At 48.5% G+C, this 18636-nt stretch overlaps 1 protein-coding gene and 1 long non-coding RNA gene across 5 annotated transcripts in view; one reads left to right on the top strand and one right to left on the bottom strand.

Annotated features, from left to right (window-relative positions):
- Positions 1-5390, bottom strand: part of CTCF (CCCTC-binding factor) — a 50163-nt gene extending 44773 nt beyond the window's left edge. For all 4 annotated transcript variants that reach the window (XM_082439609.1, XM_082439611.1, XM_082439612.1 and 1 more), the window contains exon 1: positions 5233-5390. The gene's annotated coding sequence lies outside the window, so the exon portion shown is untranslated. The remainder of the gene's footprint in view (positions 1-5232) is intronic.
- LOC309649578 lies at positions 9-18630 on the top strand. Its single transcript, XR_014257207.1, has 3 exons — positions 9-4643; positions 9933-10032; positions 16122-18630. It is a non-coding gene; the product is annotated as an uncharacterized lncRNA (long non-coding RNA).
- The last annotated feature ends 6 nt before the right edge of the window (positions 18631-18636 follow it).

The raw sequence follows: 18636 nt of genomic DNA, 5'->3' as shown, positions 1-18636 counted from the left end.
AAAATAGAAGCACAAATCATTTTATGAACACCAAACACACACAAATGCAGATACAGTATGAAAAGCAAAATGAGGGCAAAAGGAAGACTAATAAAATTGGGAAACAATATACTTGCTAAAACGTCACATTACTAATTGACATGCTGTAAACGTCTAACAAGTCAATAATAAAACCTTCACTTATTTTTTTAAACATTTGCTAAATATATAAAGAACTAAAGATTTCTGGTTATCAAAATAACACCCCATTGTGACCTTGCAACCAAATAATGTAAATACAGTTAAACTACCAAAAAATTAATTCTTATAGATGCAGTAATACTCCTTTAACAGTTTATTTCCTTATCTTCAGCAAGTAGTGGTTTTACTGATTTAGTTTAAACCACAAGTAAAAACTGTATTTTTCATGTAATAAGATAACTATGGGGCTTCCCTGGTGGCGCAGTGGTTGAGAATCTGCCTGCCAATGCAGGGGACACAGGTTCGAGCCCTGGTCTGGGAAGATCCCACATGCCGCGGAGCAGCTGGGCCCGTGAGCCACAATTACTGAGCCTGCGCTCCGCAACAAGAGAGGCCGCGATAGTGAGAGGCCCGCGCACCGCGATGAAGAGCGGCCCCCGCTTGCCACAACCAGAGAAAGCCCTCGCACAGAAACGAAGACCCAACACAGCCATAAATAAATTAAAAAAAAAAAAAAAGATTTACTTTCTTAAAAAAAAAAAAAAAAGATAACTATGGGGGGAGATTTCACTACTGACCTTTGAAAATCCTAGAAGCACAGCAATGAAATATCTCTTTTCAGACAAATAATAAAATACTGTTAGGTCATACTGTTACTTGACAATTCTCTCCCTAAAATACAAATAAATGGACTGTCAAGCTTCAGGCAATGGTAGAGTGGTACTTAACTCCATGGTGGGGGGGTGGGGGGGAGAAACTCCCAAATAAAATGAAAGAGCTAAATTTAAGCATTTCCAAAGAATTTGGCATATGAGGTACAATTAAGAGGGAACCCATCTCATAACTAAAGCCCACAAAACTAAACTGATATAATACTTTACCAGATGAAGCTAAAGAAAAGTCTTCTCTGTTGAAAAGGCAATTTATAACAACCTAAGAAGAGAATTAGTGCATTTAGTCCACAAAACACTTTTGTATTGGAGTCCATATAGTGTCACTAATATGCGTCAAAAGGAATGAAATTTTACGCCCCTGAAAATTGATGGGTGACTAAAAATAAGATCAAGTGTGGAAAAATCACTATTCTTGAGGTATATGTTAGCAGTCTATATGCAATGCCACATCTTTGCATTCAAATACTAAACACTGAGAAAATGCACAAAGGTACTGCCAGGGAAGATCTGAAGACAACAACTAGAGAAAGTCTGGGGATGTTTAAAAAAAACAAATATGGTATACCAAACCTACACATTTAATTGTGAACCATGGTCTTCAAAGTTATACATTACTTGCCATTATTGTTCTTTCTAAACCTGTACACTCTTTCTCAAAGCATTAAGTTATGACAAATCCTACTTGTTTGAAGAGGGACCTAATTTTTGGCAAAAAAGCCTCTAGTCATCTGAAATCAAGATAGGTAAATAAGTTAGACAAATGGTCAACTAGGTTTCTGGTTTAAAAAAATGAAATAGAACCTATAAAGTAGTTAATGTAGAGTGAATTTGATGCCAGTAGCATCCCTGAAGCAAAAAACCAGCCTCTAGAGGAACATTCTGCCAGCAGGCACCACTCTGCAAGGCTCTGCCTCAGGGCCCTAGTCAGCCACAGGTGGCTTCTGCCACTCCCAAGGAACTCCCCAAGCCACTCAGAGAAGTCCTTGGTGGGTGCCCTCATTTTTTCTATGTCCTTTAAAGCAAAATCCTAAAGCTCTTAGAATTTGAATGCATATTAAGGATAACTTTTATAGCTCCTAAATTTTAAGTTGGTTGAATGGATCCCTAAAGATAACTTTTACAGCTACTCTTTTTTTTTTTTTATTATGTATTTATTTATTTATTTATTTTTGGCTGTGTTGGGTCTTCGTTTCTGTGCGTGGGCTTTCTCTAGTTGTGGCAAATGGGGGCCACTCTTCATCGCGGTACGCGGGCCTCTCACTATCGCGGCTTCTCTTGTTGCGGAGCACAAGCTCCAGACGCACAGGCTCAGTAGTTGTGGCTCACGGGCCCAGTTGCTCCACAGCATGTGGGATCTTCCCAGACCAGGGCTCGAACCCGTGTCCCCCGCATTGGCAGGCAGACTCTCAACCACTGCGCCACTAGGGAAGCCCTACAGCTACTCTTAAATAAGCAGTATTTCCCTATGTTTACCAGCTACTCTTAAATAAGCAATATTTTCCTAGGTAGGTAAACATTCCTGTTGTAATCTTCCTCACACTAGTGATTTAAGTTTCCTTGGGTAACCTTATGTCCTCAATTTATTCTCTCTGTAAACTTAGTTTTCCAATAAAAACAAGGGGGACTTCCCTGGTGGTCCAGTGGTTAAGACTCTTAGGAAAAAAAAAAAAAAGACTCTGCACTCCCAAAGCAGGGGGCACAGGTTAGATCTCTGGGTTCTATCTCTGGTCAGGAAACTAAGATCCCGCATGGTGCACGGCGCAGCCAAAACAAACAAAGTATGAATCCCGGCATACAGGAAATCTTAAAGGACAGCAACTCTGTGGACAAGATCTATACCATTAAAACGACATAAACGGGACTTCCCTGGTGGCGCGGTGGTTAGGAGTCCACCTGCCAATGCAGGGGACACGGGTTCGAGCTCTGGTCCAGAAAGATCCCACATGCCATGGAGCAACTAAGCCCATGTGTCACAACTACTGAGCCCACACACCTAGAACCTGTGCTCCGCAACAAGAGAAGCCACCACAATGAGAAGCCTGCGCACCACAACGAAGAGTAGCCCTCGGTCACGACAACTAGAGAAAGCCCATGCACAGCAAGGAAGACCCAACACAGCCATACATATACACATACATACATACATACATAAATAGAGTATTTAAAAAAAAAAAGACATAAACGATGTGTAAGACCAAGAAGCTGATAGCTGTACATGGCACAATTGAAATCAAGAAGCAAAACATGGTCTATGGAGCACAGTGCTACCGGGAAAACAAGCTTTCCTCCTGACTCAACTACAGACCCGCTGGATTTTAACCCGTGTGGACCTTACTTTAATAAGCAAAACATGCCACCTGCCATCCACAATTTCAAAAGGAAAGTAAAACTGAAAATTACAAGAATGCCAAAAATTACACAAACGGACCAATATGTTAGACAATTAAGCGTGGTTCTATTCTCAAGCCTGACACTCCATCAACACTACTGCATTTAGTTACTTAGGGCAACTTTATTATGGAGGAGAGGGAGAAAGAACATTTTTGTAGGGTTCAAAAAAGTAATGTTGAAAACACTCCCCTATGGAGGCATTTGCTGCAGAATTCTACAGATTGAGATTACACACAGTAGACCGGTCAATTCTGCTTAGCACCAGGCTGTTTTAATTTCCTCATAAACTTAACATAGCCTCCCCACTCCCCCTCCCCGCCCCGCTATTTAATCAAGACTTTCCTCTCTCCAAAGCAACCCCAGTTGATACATCAAGTGCTGCACGATATTGTATTAAGGTACTAGAATATTTGAGGGAAAAGAAAAAACTGGCAATTCGACAGGAAGCTTTTTAATGATGCAAGATAACTTAAGGACAGAATAAATTCAACATACATTCCCTGTTTAACTTCTTTTGCCACCTAAAGGGGACCTGGAATTTTAACTTTCCTATTTGATCTAAACTCAAAGAAAGCAGGAAGACGCTACATATGCGAATGTTTACTTATTGCTGAACTCAGGGCTGCAGGAAGTCAGCTACTAAAAAGTGGTTACATTACGCGTAGATATTTATAAACCAACTGCAACTAGTGACCCAGGATTCAATTACAACATCATCCCTCATATTTCAGCATATGGGCAAATTACCAGTGGAGTCAAGAATAAATTCATTCTGCCCTACTGGCGCTTTAGATCGGGTTGCACAATCCCGGGGCAAAACTGCCTTCGCCTAGCCCTAAAAGCATCAGGTACTAAATACTGTAGTAAGTTAACGTCAGGACGTTTTAAAGCGAGACGGAAACTCAAGAGTTGCCTGAACCAATTTAGCCAGCCCATAATCCCGAATTCAGGAATTTGTCACGTCACTTGAGATCAGAATTAAATTAAGTTTTGATCCCTTTGAGATCTCTTAGCGCACAAAGTCAGGCTCCTATCACTGCAAGGGGAATCCGACCCTGGCTCGAGAAAAACTTGTGGAACTCGTGTCCTTTCCGCCCACCGTGGGGGGGCCGCACCGGTCGGATCGGGCGAGGAGCCCGGGCGCTAGTTTGGGGGCGCAGCGGGGCCCGGCGGGGGCGGCGAGCTTGCGTCCCCCCGCCCGCTCAGGCGGCGTCGAGGCGCGAGCAGCTCAGCCAGCCTTGCAGAGGGAGCTCTCGGCAGCTCTGGGGTCCCTCTACTCGCAGCCGCAGCAGCGCCGCCTGCGCCACTCGGTGGAGACGGACACCAGCGGCGGCGACGCGCGGACTGGGAGCGACCGCGGAGCAGCCGGGCGGCGGGGGACGCTCGCAAGGCCGCAGGGTAGGTTCCGGGACTGGGCAGGCTGGAGGATGGGCAGCCCGAGAGGCGTCGGCAAGGGCCCGACACCCATACTGCATGGAGACCTGGCTGCGCGCGCGGTGCCTGGGTGTCGACACTTGAGCGAGGCGGGCGCGGAAGCCGGGGAGCGGAGATCGCCTCTCGGCTGAGGCCACCCATGGCGGGAGGGGCGGAGGGCAGAGGGCGGGCCGCGGCCGGGTGATCGGTCGGGCCAAGAGCCGGCCTCGAGGGCAGAGACAAAGGAAGGAAAATGGAGTCGCCAGCGCGCGGGCCTCTGTCGCTGCCACCGCCGGAGGCCTAGCGCGCCGTAGGAGGGAGGCCTAGCGAGCGAGCGGGCGGGCGAGCGGGCGGGCGGGCGGGCGGGCGGGTGCGGTGGGGGGGGGGGGCGGCCGGGCCGCGGCGGCGGCGACGGGCAATGGCGGCAGCCGCGCCGCAGCAGGGACGGTAGAGGGAGACAAACACCCCCCGGCGGCGGCGCTGGCGCCGGGCTACAGCCAGCGCCGACCGGAGCGGCCCCATCGTGACACCTAGAGGCGGCCCGCGAAACCTCCTCCACCCGGGGCCCCCTTACCTCCGCGCCACACCCCCCGCAGCGCTCGCTCCGCCGCCGCTCCACCGCTCCGGCCACCCGGCGTCCCCAGGCAGCTCCACGCACCCGCACCGGCTACCGCCGCCGCCGCTGCCGCCAAAGAAGCAGCTCCGCGCACGGTTTAATCGCTCCACAGACTCGGACACAAAATGGCGGCGGCGCGGTGCAGTGCGCCTGCGTCGGCGCTGCCGGGGCCGCGGGTGCTGATAAGGGAAGGGACGGGTGGGGGGGCCGGTCGGGCGACGAGTGGAGGGCGGGGGAGGAAAGGTGAGGGGAGGGGTTGGCGCAGGGCAGCATGGGAGGCGGCCCCGGGCGCCAACTTTCAAAAGCGGGCGCGATGGCGTCACGGGACGCGCTGCGGGTCGCGTCACGCCGCACGCGCCCTCGACCGGTCGCGCGTGGGTTCTTAGGGAGCCCGACGTCCGGGCTCCCGCTGGGTGGGGCTTCCTGGGCGGAGGCAGTCGCCTCTGGGCGGTCCAGGATCCCGGCCCGGTTGACCTGGTTCCTTAGCTGCAGTCACCCGCTCTGAATCCGTAAGGGAGGGGGTGGGGGGGAGGGTGTTTGGAGGAAGCGCGCGCGGGTCTAGGCGGTGGGGCTGAGGCGGTTCTTGGGTGGGGCCCCGCCTGGGGCCCCGCCCCAGTCTCCGCCCTACCAGGGCCGGACCCGCCCTCTGAGCGCCGCACCGCAGCCCGCCACCGGGTAAGGCCGGGCGGGTCCCTTCTCACTCCCGGCGGCTCAGAAACATTCCAGCGCCTGCGAGCCACGGCGAGCAGGGCTGTCCTTGCCCAGCGGTTTTGGGGGATCTCTCCGCCCTACAAGAGGGCCTCCTAATACCGGGTGTGAGAGAAGAGGGCGAGGGCTTTCTGGTGTGCCCAGGCCATCTCAGCCCGGAGAGGCCAGAAGAAGGCCAGACTTGATGCTTTTACACGATCATAGCAGTCTTTTGCCAAAAGGACTTTATGTATTTGGAGCGGCGTAATTGTGTATTTTAAAACCTACATTTCTTGTTTTTGCCCGAGAGCTGTTAAGCTCTCTGTGGGCGGGGTCCTTCAGCCCCTCACAGTGCGGTCGCCCCTCCCCCTCCCTGAGATGCACCTGCGGACTCTACCCAACCAGCAGTAAAATTCCCTGAAGACTGACTGGAAGATGTTCTGGTGGCTCAGGGAGGACAGTCTTTGATACTTATGGGAATCTAACTCAGGACTGTATTCTCAACTCCCTTACCTTAGATCACGGAGAACAAACTGACCCATCAAGTGGGCAGCTTCTGCTCCATTGAGCTGATTGTTCCATTATGAGAATGTTAGCCCAATGTTGACAGATATTTTGTTTTTTTCTTTTTAAAGGAAATCTGGGGGGGGGGGGGTTTGTGTAACATCTCCAGGTGTTGGCAACTAAGTCAGATGTTTTAAAACTGCATGAGCTGATTAAGCCGCACGTGGGGGCTGTCAGTTGATAAGACCTCTGACTTGGAGGAAAGAGTGAAGAGAAGTTCCAAGGCCAAATCCTAGGCACTCCAGCATTTAGAGATAGGGTAATGGAGAAGGAGACTGAGAAGGAACAGCCAGGAAGACAGAAGGAAATCCACAGAGTGTTGAATTTGGAATCCAAGGGCAGCGAAGGGTTCAGGTAGGAGGGGAATGGTCAACTGTGTTTAGTGCTGCTGAGAGGTAAACTTGGGCCAGAAACATGGCTATATTGAATTGGTCACCTTGGAAGATGAGATTATCATTGGTGACTTTGGCTTGATTCATGTTGGTAAATCAGAGGTGTGGACCTGACTAGAATGGGTTGAAGAGTGAACAGGAAAGTGAGGAAATAGAGACAGCACACATAGGCAACATGAGAGAAGCTTAGCTGCGAAGGGAGCAAAGAAATTCAGGGATAAATGTGGAAGGATATGGGGTTAAGGGAGGATGAAAGAATTCTAGAGCATGTTTTAAAATATGAAAGGGTTCTAGAGCATGTTTATTTGTCATTGGGAGTGATACAGGAGAGCGAAGCCTTGCTTGACTTTTTTTTTTTTTTTGCTGCGCCACAGGGCTTGCAGGATCTTAGTTCCCTGACCAGGGATCAAACCCAGGCCCACAGGAGTGAAAGCGCTTAACCACTGGACTGCCAGGGAATTCCCTTGCTTGACTTAAATCAGGGTGAAATTCATGGGAGGATATAAGGAAACTGGGAGGATTGACCTTGGATAGGAACAGGATGCTTCCACTGTGGAAATTAGGGTAACAAGAGTGAAGATGGGTGCAAATGCAGGGGAGAGAGAAAGCAAGCTTGCAGTTTTCCTAGTGGGCCTGCCTTGGTGGTATCGGGTACTCATTTGAAGTTTGTGATCATGAGTTTAAAGTTAAACCAGTTGGCCCAGTATGCGGTTTTTCTCTAAGCAACATTCAACTGCTTGGGTACAGACATGAAGAAAAGGGATAATTTGGTTTCTCAGCACCAACACCCTAGTTTTCTGATTTCTAGTAATAGGTACTTGCCTTATGTGATTATTTACTATTCTAGAAATGTGTGAAGTATCTGGAAAATTTACATGTGACCCCTTTTTCTAGAAACCAAGTTATTCCAGTAGTCTCTTATGTACACCTGAGGACTCAAGCATAAAGAAAAGGCAAACTTAGAGAAAAATTACCAGACACCTCTGGAATATTTGCATTTTGCATTTTTTTCAGCCCTCCACTCCAAACAACTCCTGGTATACTTAGGAACTATGTACTGGAAACAAAGCTGACTTACACTTTAATGCTTAGCTTCTTTTCTTTCTGGTATCTTTAATAATCTGACTAATTCGCTTTCTCTAAGACCTTGCCTCAAACCATCTTATCTTTAAGCTTCAAGAGTGTCTTTTAGGACTTCCCTGGTGGCGCAGTGGTTAAGAATCTGCCTGCCAATGCAGGGACATGGGTTTAAGCCTTGGTCCGGGAAGATCCTACATGCCGCGGAGCAGCTAAGCTCGTGCGCCACAACTACTCAGCCGGCGCTCTAGAGCCCGCGAGCCACAACTGCTGAAGCCGGCACACCTAGAGCCCGTGCTCCGCAACAAAGAGAAGCCACCGCAATGAGAAGCCCACGCACCGCAAAGAAGAGTAGCCCCCGCTCACGACAACTAGAGGAAGCCCGCGTGCAGCAACAAAGGCCCAACACAGCCAAAAATAAATAAATACATAAATTTATTTTTAAAAAAAAGAATGTCTTCTTTTTTATGTTTATTTTTTATTTATTTTTTTTCTTATTAGTCATCCATTTTATCCACATCAGTGTATACATGTCAATCCCAATCTCCCAATTCATCACCCCACAACCTCCCTCCCCACCCGCTTTCCCCCCTTGGTGTCCATATGTTTTTTCTCTACTTCTGTGTCTCCATTTCTGCTCGGCGAACTGGTTCATCTGTACCATTTTCTAGGTTCCACATATATACGTTAATATACGATATTTGTTTTCTCTTTCTGACTTACTTCACTCTGTGTGACAGTCTCTAGATGAATCCACGTCTCTACAAATGACCCAATTTCGTTCCTTTTTATGGCTGAGTAATATTCCATTGTATATATGTACCACATCTTCTTTATCCATTCATCTGTCGATGGGCATTTAGGTTGCTTCCATGACCTGGCTATTGTAAATAGTGCTGCAATGAACATTGGGGTGCATGTGTCTTTTTGAATTATGGTTTTCTCTGGGTATATGCCCAGTAGTGGGATTGCTGGGTCATATGGTAATTCTATTTTTAGTTCTTTAAGGAAACTCCATACTGTTCTCCATAGTGGCTGTATCAATTTACATTCCCATGAACAGTGCAAGAGGGTTCCCTTTTCTCCACACCTCTAAAGCATTCATGTGGATAAATATAAGGCAATGTATTTATTTATTGATTTATTTAGTTTGGCTGCTCCCAGTCTTAGTTGTGGCATGCAGGATCTTTTTTAGTTGTGGCATGCGGACTCTTAGTTGTGGCATGCATACAGGATCTAGTTCCCCAACCAGGGATGGAGTCTGGGTCCCGTGCATTGGGAGCGCAGAGTCTTACCCACTGGACCACCAAGGAAGTCCAAGGCAATGTATTTAGATGGCAAAAACCCTCAATTGTATTTACAATTATATTTACAACTGCTAAGGTCTGAATATTTGTGTCCTCCCCAAAATTCGTATGTTGAAATCCTAATGCTAGATGTGATGGTATTAGTAAGTGGGGCCTTTGGGAGGTGCTTAAGTCCTGAGGGCGGAACCCTCATAAATGGGGCTAGTGCCTTATAAAAGAAGTTTCATAGAGCTCCTAGCCCCTTCCACCATGTAAGGACATGGCAAGAAGGCACAGCTATGAACCAGGAAAAGGGCCTTCACCAGAATATGACCATGTTGGTGCCTTGACCTCAGATTTTCCAGCCTCCAGAACTGTGAACAGTAAACATCTGCTGTTTATAAGCCACCTAGTCAGTGGTATTTTGTTATAGCAGCCTGAATGGACTAAGACAACTACTATATTTATATTATATCAACTATAATTACAACTATATGACCTCTGAGGCATCAGTTAGAAGCCAGGAATGGGGTCCAAGTGGCCTTGGAGCGGGCTCTCTGAAGACAAAGATTCCCATATGCTTCTCTTACATGGCTGAGAAAATGCTGAGGATCACTAGGAAGGAACAAAAGGAAATGTTTTCTTCTTGCAGGAAATGGTGATGTGTCCTACTTCATGAAATTGGCCCCAAAGACCAAGAAACGGAAAGCCAAACCAACAGGATAGGCTGTTTCATGCTGGACAGAAACAAGGTGAGAAGGAAAAGTAATATGATGAGAGCCTGTGGAACAGTTGGGATGATAAAAATAAGGACAGGTTTGTTCCCTGCAGTACTATCCCAGACTGCGTCACCAACGAGAACTGTGGTGACTTAAAAGCACCAAGTGATTTAAGGAAGTGTTCTTCCCATGGACTGTCTCAGGTTTGTAGTTCACAGGAGTTCAGGGCATTATCAGCAGAAGGCTGTCAGCTTACCACATAGCATTGGTGAAGTCACCACGTTCTAGGATCTGGCCCTCAGCCTCGAGAGTGGATTCCTTCCTTAGGGACTCATCAGGTGCACAGGAGCTTGATGGATAAGCCAAGTGACTAACTGGGAAGTGGACTGGTGCTCACATGCTGGCAAAAGGCATATTCTGTCCCTATAGGAGAGCCTCCTGGGAAGCCATATTACTAGAAAGCTTTGGTAAGCAGTTCATTAGGTTGAGATGTAATTTATATAACTTAAGTGTTTAATATCATCCTCTCTGATGCTGGAGTCAGATTGTCTGGCATTTGAATATTGTCTTGGCTCCTTATTAGCTGTGTGATCTTGGGTGAATTAGTAACAACTCAACTGCAGGTTTCTTCTCCATAAGATGGGATGATAATTGTACTTTACTAAGGACTGAATGAGAAAATGCAAGTAAAACTTTAGGCATAGTTCTAGGCACCAGTAATCATATAATAAATGTAAACGATCATTATTATTTCTTTTATTTTTATGCTTCTTAGTAACCTACCCTCACTCCCAAATCTACCTTCTGATGGACATGGTCTTTCTAGATTAATTAGTAGAATTACTTACTGACTAAGCGTTCCTTGGCCTGGAAGCCATTCTTTCTAAGAAAAGTGTACTTTGTGCTGTAATTCTCAGGAGAACAATTCTATTTCCAACATCTTCCTTAGCTCCCACTATTGCCCCCAGGTAAAGCTTGCAATAATCTTGATCATTTATGTGTTTTTTGGAACTCATTAAGCAAGAGAATCATCAACAAATGGAAGAGAGATGTGCTGATTTTCTAAGTAACAATGGGCAAGACTCTTCCTGCCCACTTTGGGGGTAAGACCTAAAGCTACACCTGAACACTCCCATTTCTCTGTGTCTGTTGAGGACATGTGTGAGATATATTCCAATTCAGCAAAGATTTATTGAGTACCAGCTGTGTTCAGCTCCCTTTCTAGGCACTGGGGATACAAAGATGACCCAAGATGTGTTTCCTGCCCTTAAACTCAAAATTTAGAAAACAAAACCAAAAAACAATTAATGCATTAATTGTTATAATGAGAAGAAATGAACTCATAGATAAAGGAGCAAATCATTCCCCAGGAGTATCTCATTTCAACTGGGTGTTAAAGGATCAGAAGGCATTAACAAGGCAAAGGTGTGTAAGGTGAAGAGCGATAATCAAGGACATAAAAGGGTAGAAGAGTGTTGGGGGGATAGCAAGTCATCCCATACTTTTGAACTAGGGTGTAGTGATACTAAACCTTATAAGATGTTTGGAAAGCTTTCAATGTCAGCTGCCAAGGCCAACCACTTTCTCCTAAATTTAAAGACCTGCCCTTCTACATCATCTCCTACCCAGACCACAGGAATTTTTTTCCTTATTGATGTCTGCTTTCTTCAGACCCCTGTAAAAACCCTGTTTATTTTTTACCTCTCAGCTCAAACTACTGCTCTCTAAAGTCTAAAGAAGGACTTTGCCTGGGCCTACATCTCACATTTGAGAAGTAGGTCACTTTTGTTCTCTGTGCTCTTACCTGCATTTTTCAGGTATTCATTGATCACCCTTAAATATTCCGTCTAATCTTTACACTTTTCACTTTGCAAAACACCTTCATGCCTGCCCTTTCAACTGATGTTCACAGTTCTTTTTGAAGAGCCAGCCACAGTTTTGTCCTAAGCTCTAGAAATGAAGTGACTTGCTCAGAGTCGTCCAGTAACTTGGCAAAACCAGAATGAGTACTCAGATCTTCCAGCCCCACCCTCTCTCTTCCTGTTCTTTCACTGGCTGCTCAGGGCTTCTCACTGTTAGGTAGCATTTCCATTTTTATAGGGATCCTCTGGACATGATGCTTTAGCTCAGGGGCTGCTTGGGAGGGGGAAGAGGAAGGGAGGTCTATCAGGCAGGCTCTGGGCCTCTCTGCTCCCTCATTTTCTCCCCCTTCTCCGAATTTTATGTGATTTGTTTAAGGGTAAAAAGGTGTCTGCCCTCTAATGCAAGTTGGACACTATTGCCTTAACCCAAAGGAAGAGGTTTTTTTTAAAACTTTATTTTATTTTATTTTATTATTTATTTTATTTTGGGGGTGCGCACCATGCAGCATGTAGGATCTCAGTTCTCTGACAAAGGATTGAACCTGTGCCCCCTGCATTGGAAGCGCGGCGTCTTAACCATTGGACTGCCTGGGAAGTCCCAGGAAGGGCTTTAATGGGAGAAATTCCAGCCACTTGGAAAGCAGATAGCAGAGGTATTTGGAATCATGACTTATTAATCTGTAACCTGAATAACTGCTCAATGCCCAGGTCTATGCTCAAGGCTAGGGTAATACTGGAGAGAGATGAAGTCCCTAGCCCTCAAGGGCCTTATGTTTTGTCTTATATTAGTCTGGAGACACTAAACCTCGAGCATTAGTAGGTAAAAGTCAAGGATGGAGAAGCAAGTAAAAGGCATGGGCTGCATGTGTGGGAGGAACAGATTGGTCACTGGATATCAGTAAAGCAAGGAGGACTCTCAAAGTTCTGCCTCTTGCCTACACCCTTCTTTTCTTGCCCAGATCTACGAATCTAGCTTCTTTCTGGACACTTCCTCCTGGATGGCTCCCAGGCCACCCTTATGAGCCTTGTCACTCTCCTCCCAATTTGCTTCTCTAGGGCTCCCCCTTTTCAGTGAAAGATGCCACAACCCATCCACCACACAGGCCAGAAACCTGAGCTTCATTTTCTCATCTCCCACATCCCATCAATCTCCAAATCCTGTCCATTCTACCTTCAGAACATCTCTTCACTCTAACCTCCTCTCTGTGTCCACTGCCTCCATCCTGGCTCGGGCACCGTCACTTTGACCACAGCAGCAGACTCCTCACTGCTCCCCGCTTCCTCCCTCCACACAACTGCCAAAGCGACCTTTCCAAAGCACAGATGTGATCACAAAATTCCCCTGCTTCAAGCCCATGGATGACTCCCCAGTGTCCTGGGGGTAAATCCCAAACTCCTCAGCCACTCCACAAGCCCCTTTCTAACTGCCCCCTCTGGCCCCTGTGGATGCAACTTGCTTGCCGCCTCCACTGGTCTGATCTCAGTTCTCCCTCCCTATATTGTCCCCTGCTCAGGCTTCCATTCCATTCCTTATTTGAGATCCCCGTGCTAAAAGTGCATTTTTAAAATAATTAATTAATTAATTTATATTTTGGCTGCATTGGGTCTTCGTTGCTGCGCACGGGCTTTCTCTAGTTGCAGCGAGCAGGGCTACTCTCTGTTGCGGTGCGCGGGCTTCTCATCGCGGTGGCTTCTCTTTATGCGGAGCACGGGCTCTAGGCGCGCGGGCTTCAGTAGTTGTGTCACGCGGACTCTAGAGCACAGGCTCAGTAGTTATGGCGCACGGGCTTAGTTGCTCCACAGCATGTGGGATCTTCCTGGACAAGGGCTCTAACCGTGTCCCCTGCATTGGCAGGCGGATTCTTAACCACTGCGCTACCAGGGAAGTCCCAGTAAAAGTGCGTTCTAAAGAGCAATGTTTCATGGGGGACTCTGGGGGGTATTTTGAGTATCCAGGCTTTTTCTGCATTAAACATACACTGTCCTTTCATGTTCAAAATGTTTTCAGATCGTGTTAAGTTTTAGCGGTATTCATCAAAAGCTATTTCTTGACCCACTTTTGCTGGAGACAGTAAAGGCAGATGCAGCCTGATCAAATAGAGAACTGCCTGGAGCACGTGTTTAAAATACAGATTCCCTGGTCTCTGAATTTGAATCTCCATGGAAGTTCTCAGGTGAATCTTACAATTGGGTAAGTTGGAAAGACCTAACCTGATTTCATTTATAAGAAACATCCAGGGACTTCCCTAGCGGTCCAGTGGTTGAGAGTCCACGCTTCCACTGCAGGGGGTGCGGGTTCGATCCCTGGTCGGGGAACTAAGATCCCACATGCTGCGTGGTGCGGCCAAAAAAAAAAAAAAAAGAAATGTCAGAATAGGCAAATCTATAGGATCTGTGGTTATAGTAGATTAGTGGTTGCCTCGGGGGCTGGGGGCTGGGAAAGGGAAGGGGATGTAGAGTTCCCAGGGATGATACCTAAGGAGTGCCGAATTTCTTTTGGGGTTGATGAAATCTCTAAAATTGATTGTGATGATTGTACAACTCTGTAAATACACTAAAAGCCACTACTGAATTGTACATTTTAAATGGGTGAATTGCATGGTACATGGACTAAATCTCAATAAAGCTGTTTAAAAACAAAACAAAACACTTGGACCGAGCTCTACAAGCAAGGCACCAATCATCTTTTGCAGACTTGGGTGGTACCTGTTACCTAGTAGACTAGTCAGAAAATACTTGTGGATGTATATATTGGAGGGTACAAAGTAAATGAGCGATTGCAATGGGGTGTGATTCCCCTAGTACTGTACTAGGGGAAATGCATGCTTCTGTGACAGGAGCCCAGTGGAAGGGAAGCTTCATGAAGAAATTTGTGATGTCTAGGTTGAAGCCTATCAGGTAACCAGGCATTAGCAAGGCAAGATGAGGAGTGGGAAGAGTGTACCACAGAGGGGCAAGCAAGCCCTGCAGGTGGTTTGGTGAGGTCCAGTGCAGACTGAGAAGTTAGGTGGCAGAAGTGAGGCTGGAGAGAGGAACACACTTAAAAGCCTTCGTGAGCCAGGTTGAGGGGGCTGGAATTTTCCCTAAGAGAAAGAGAAACTGTAGTGGTGGGTTTATGTTTTTAGAAATCACTTTGCACCATGGAGAATGGACGGAAGAAGGGCAAGATCAGAGGCAGGGAGCCTGTGAGGGGGCAGTTTTAGTGTTTAGGAGAGAGGTCAACATGTCCTGAAACTGAGTGGTGCCAATGGGGATAAAGAGAAGCAGACAGAATTTAGAAATATTTAGGGCATTTAATTGAGAAGATTCTGATGGCTGGAAGAGGGGACAGGGAAAAAGTCAAGGGTGAGGCCCAGTTGTGTGGCTTGAGTACCTGAGTACTTTCTCCAGAAGTTCTGGAGGAGAAACAGGTTTTGAGATAAGTTTGATTTTGAGAATGCTGTTCAAAAGGTGTCCAGTCAGCAGTTGGATATGGGGGTCGGGAGGTGAGAGAGCCGTGTGAATCACTGGCATACAGCCTCAGCATATAGATGGAAGCCAGAGAAATGGATGAGGTGGTTCAGGGAGTGCATTTCAAAAGAGAGGAGAAAAGGGCCTAGAATGGAATCCTGTGGAGTGATGTTTATAAGAGGATGCCTGAGGAGGAGGTGGAGGAGAAAGTTGTAAGGAGATTCAGAGGAAATAGAAACGTTGGTGTTAGCATGGCAATTCATCTGCTTATTCAGCTGCTCCAAGTCAGTACTTATTGAAGATCCATATGCCCTGGGTGTCTTCAGAGATAAGTGAGATGTGACCATTGACATTAAACTTAAACTGTGACCCCATTGCACACCCCACTGCAGCCTTCTGAAACAAGAGGCCCCTTCTCGCAGGTCAATGACCGTCTTCTTTTCCAAATGATAGATGTTCTTCCTGAGCTGTTTGTATAGGCCCGGGAGTCCTTCCCAAGCTCACCCTTCGGTATTACGTAGGCCCAGAAGAGCCAGGTCTGGCAGCCAAGCCAAGAGCCTTCTGTCCATGGATGATGGATGGCCTAAATAGGGCACTCCAGGGCTGTTTGGGGTTGGGGGGAGCATGTCATATGCCTAGGGTTCAGCAGATTGTACCCACACACCAGGCAGGAGCACACAAGGAAGTCACCCCCACTCTGTAGGCGAGACAAAGAAGCAGTTCTCTTCCCACGTGCCAACCCATCTGCTTCTTTGCATTTACCAACATGCCTTTTTTTTTTTTTTTCTTCTTTTTTTTGGTTCTCTGCAGCTTTGAATACATGAGGAAGAAGAGTGGGAGACTGGAGGAAAGGTAAGGTTAGAAGAGGGCAAAAGGAAAAGAGGGGAGTCGGGGGAGCCTCCAGGGACCACCAACACAATAAATTGTATTCTGGACTACCTCAGCCTGGTCCCTTTTTTTGCAGTGCATGCTTATTAGTTTCTTCTGGGGAGACCCCCAACGATGGTGGCCAAGGCATGGCTGTGGCCTTGATGGACCTGATTGATGGGGTGCTTCTCAGTGTGTCACAGAACTTGGAGGCCCACTTCCTTCTGTCCCCTCAAGAGGCTGGCACAGGCTCCACAGGACAGCTGGGGACAGGCTTTCCCTGCTCTGGTGCATTTGACTCCCGATGGTGTCATCAGCCTCCCATCACTGGAGGCAGCAGGCTCTCAATTGTCCAGAGTCGCGGGAGTGAGTGCCTCCCCAAACCTGTGTGACAGCGGGGTAGATGGGAGGTGTGCTGGGAGGAGCTTCGCCCTGTGGGAAGACCTGTGAGGCTATGTGTGTTGGGGGAGGGCAGGGTGTACAGGAGGGAGGACAAGGGCTCTCCCTGCCCCCCACCATCTCACAGACATGGGCCTGAGCCAGGGTATAGGAGGCCATCCAGCCTGACTTCAAGTCACTGATGGAGAGGGGTTGAGTGGCTGTCTTGGGGTTGGTTCACACTGTTCTGAGCTGGGTAGGGTTAGTGGGGCAAAGGCCCGAGGCTCTTTTTGTCTTGGCCTTGACAGTCCTTCAGCTGTACCTCACAGTGCCCTAATTCTAGCTCCTGCCCACTCTGACCTTCATATCCACCCTCACCTAGAGCTGAATACGAGGCTCGGGATTCAGGACTCTCCTTGTAGAGGACAGAGTTAGGTACCTTATCTCTTCCCAGAATTGGAATGCAGAGATGTAGAGCCACTCAGATTTCCAATGACAGTCCCGGTTGACCCCTGGCTGGGACATTTTCCCATCCTACACTTCTTGCCCAGGCCCCGTCTCCTCCTGTGGGTTAAGCCATGAGCTTGTGCCAATCCAGTCACCCCCGCCTGCACTTTCGCAGGACCTGGTCAGCCAGTGTTCACTTCCTCTTTCCCCGCCACACAGGCCACGCTTTGGATGTCAGTGGACAGTCCTGCCCTACTAGGGGACCTCTTGTGGGGCCTCAGGCCTGAGGGGCTCCTAGGGGTGGTTCTGGGACAGGAACCCTGCTGCAGGAGCCCCTGCGGCAGGCCCAGGCTGTGGCTGGCTTTGGGTGCTGGCTTGGTCTCTATCGTTTGTTTGCCTTCCCCTCCCCTACCACTCCAGCTGACCACCCCAAAACTGAGCTACACTATCCCTCCCATGCCGCCGTCACAGTCACAGAGGGAGCACCGCGCTGTGCCGATGCGCTGAGGGCTGTCAGCCTGCCCCCACCCAACTGGAATGAGCCACCTGCATCCGCACACAGGTGTTTCCTGTGCTCCTTCCTGTTACCGTTTTTTTTTTCTGCTCAGCTTGGCTTCCCCAGCAGGTGGTTAAGGGCCCGGCCAAACCTCTTCATACACAGCTCTAAAACACAGGGGGGCAGGGCTCTCTGGGGATCTGGGTCACCCCCCAGGGGGGACTGTTGGCATCTCATTGGCTCTACCTGAGTGCAGGGACAGACTCCCCCCAGGGTGTCACGCTGCTGTGCTACAGCCACAGGTACTGGGACGCCAGAGTGGGCTCAGGGAGTGGGGAAGGCCCTGCCCTTACACTGTCTCCATTGAAAGCTCTGGAGGGAGAGGGGAAGGGTGGAAGACCAGTTTCTCCAGCCTTGAGTGTGGGCCTCCCTCGGGCCCTCCTTAGAACAGGCCTGCCATGCTGAAGTCCCCCCCTACCCTCAGGTTCCTCCCATTGAACACTTAACTTTCTGGGGTTAATAAACTCACGTGAGCCCTCTCCCTGGAGCCCTCTTTCCTGAAGCAGCACGAGTCTACCAGATGTGGGGAGGTCACAGGGTTTAGTCAGGTTTGTTATTACAGAGAGGAGGTGGCTCAGGGAGAGGAGGGACTTTCTGTTTAGAGTCACAGAGCAGCCATCCGGGTCTCCTGCCTCCCAGGCCCCAGCTCTTCGCCTCTGCAAGAATCTCCTCACAACTACCCGGCGCTCAAGGAGCTCCTTGTGCTCAGCGCCTTCTGTAGGAAGCTGCCTGGGCTGAGGCGAAGACCCAGAAGCCTGGCATTCCCTGACGGGGTTCTGCTGCTCCCTGGTGGCCAGAAGCTCCAGCCACCACCACACCTTTTCCTGCCTGCTTCCTCTTTGCCTCCTGGCCAAGTGAGCTGGCTGCTAGGGAGCCACTCCCAGGACTGGCACCCTTTGGGCCTTCTCTAGGCCAACTCCACAGTTTGGCTCCAGTCTAGGCCCACAGCTTCCAGGCTCAGGGTACACCCACCTGCAGGCCGGGCCTCCTCAGCAACACTCCACCACCCTCTTCCTCTGCCCTCTTTTCCAAGCCCAGTTCCAGCCTCTGGGCTCTCTTCCATCTGGATTTCCAGGG

Source organism: Balaenoptera physalus (assembly GCF_965194825.1).
Source record: "Balaenoptera physalus genome assembly, chromosome: 19".
Classification (NCBI taxonomy): domain Eukaryota; kingdom Metazoa; phylum Chordata; class Mammalia; order Artiodactyla; family Balaenopteridae; genus Balaenoptera; species Balaenoptera physalus.
Note: the sequence above shows the minus strand (reverse complement) of the source record. Positions and strands in the feature narration are given on the sequence as shown.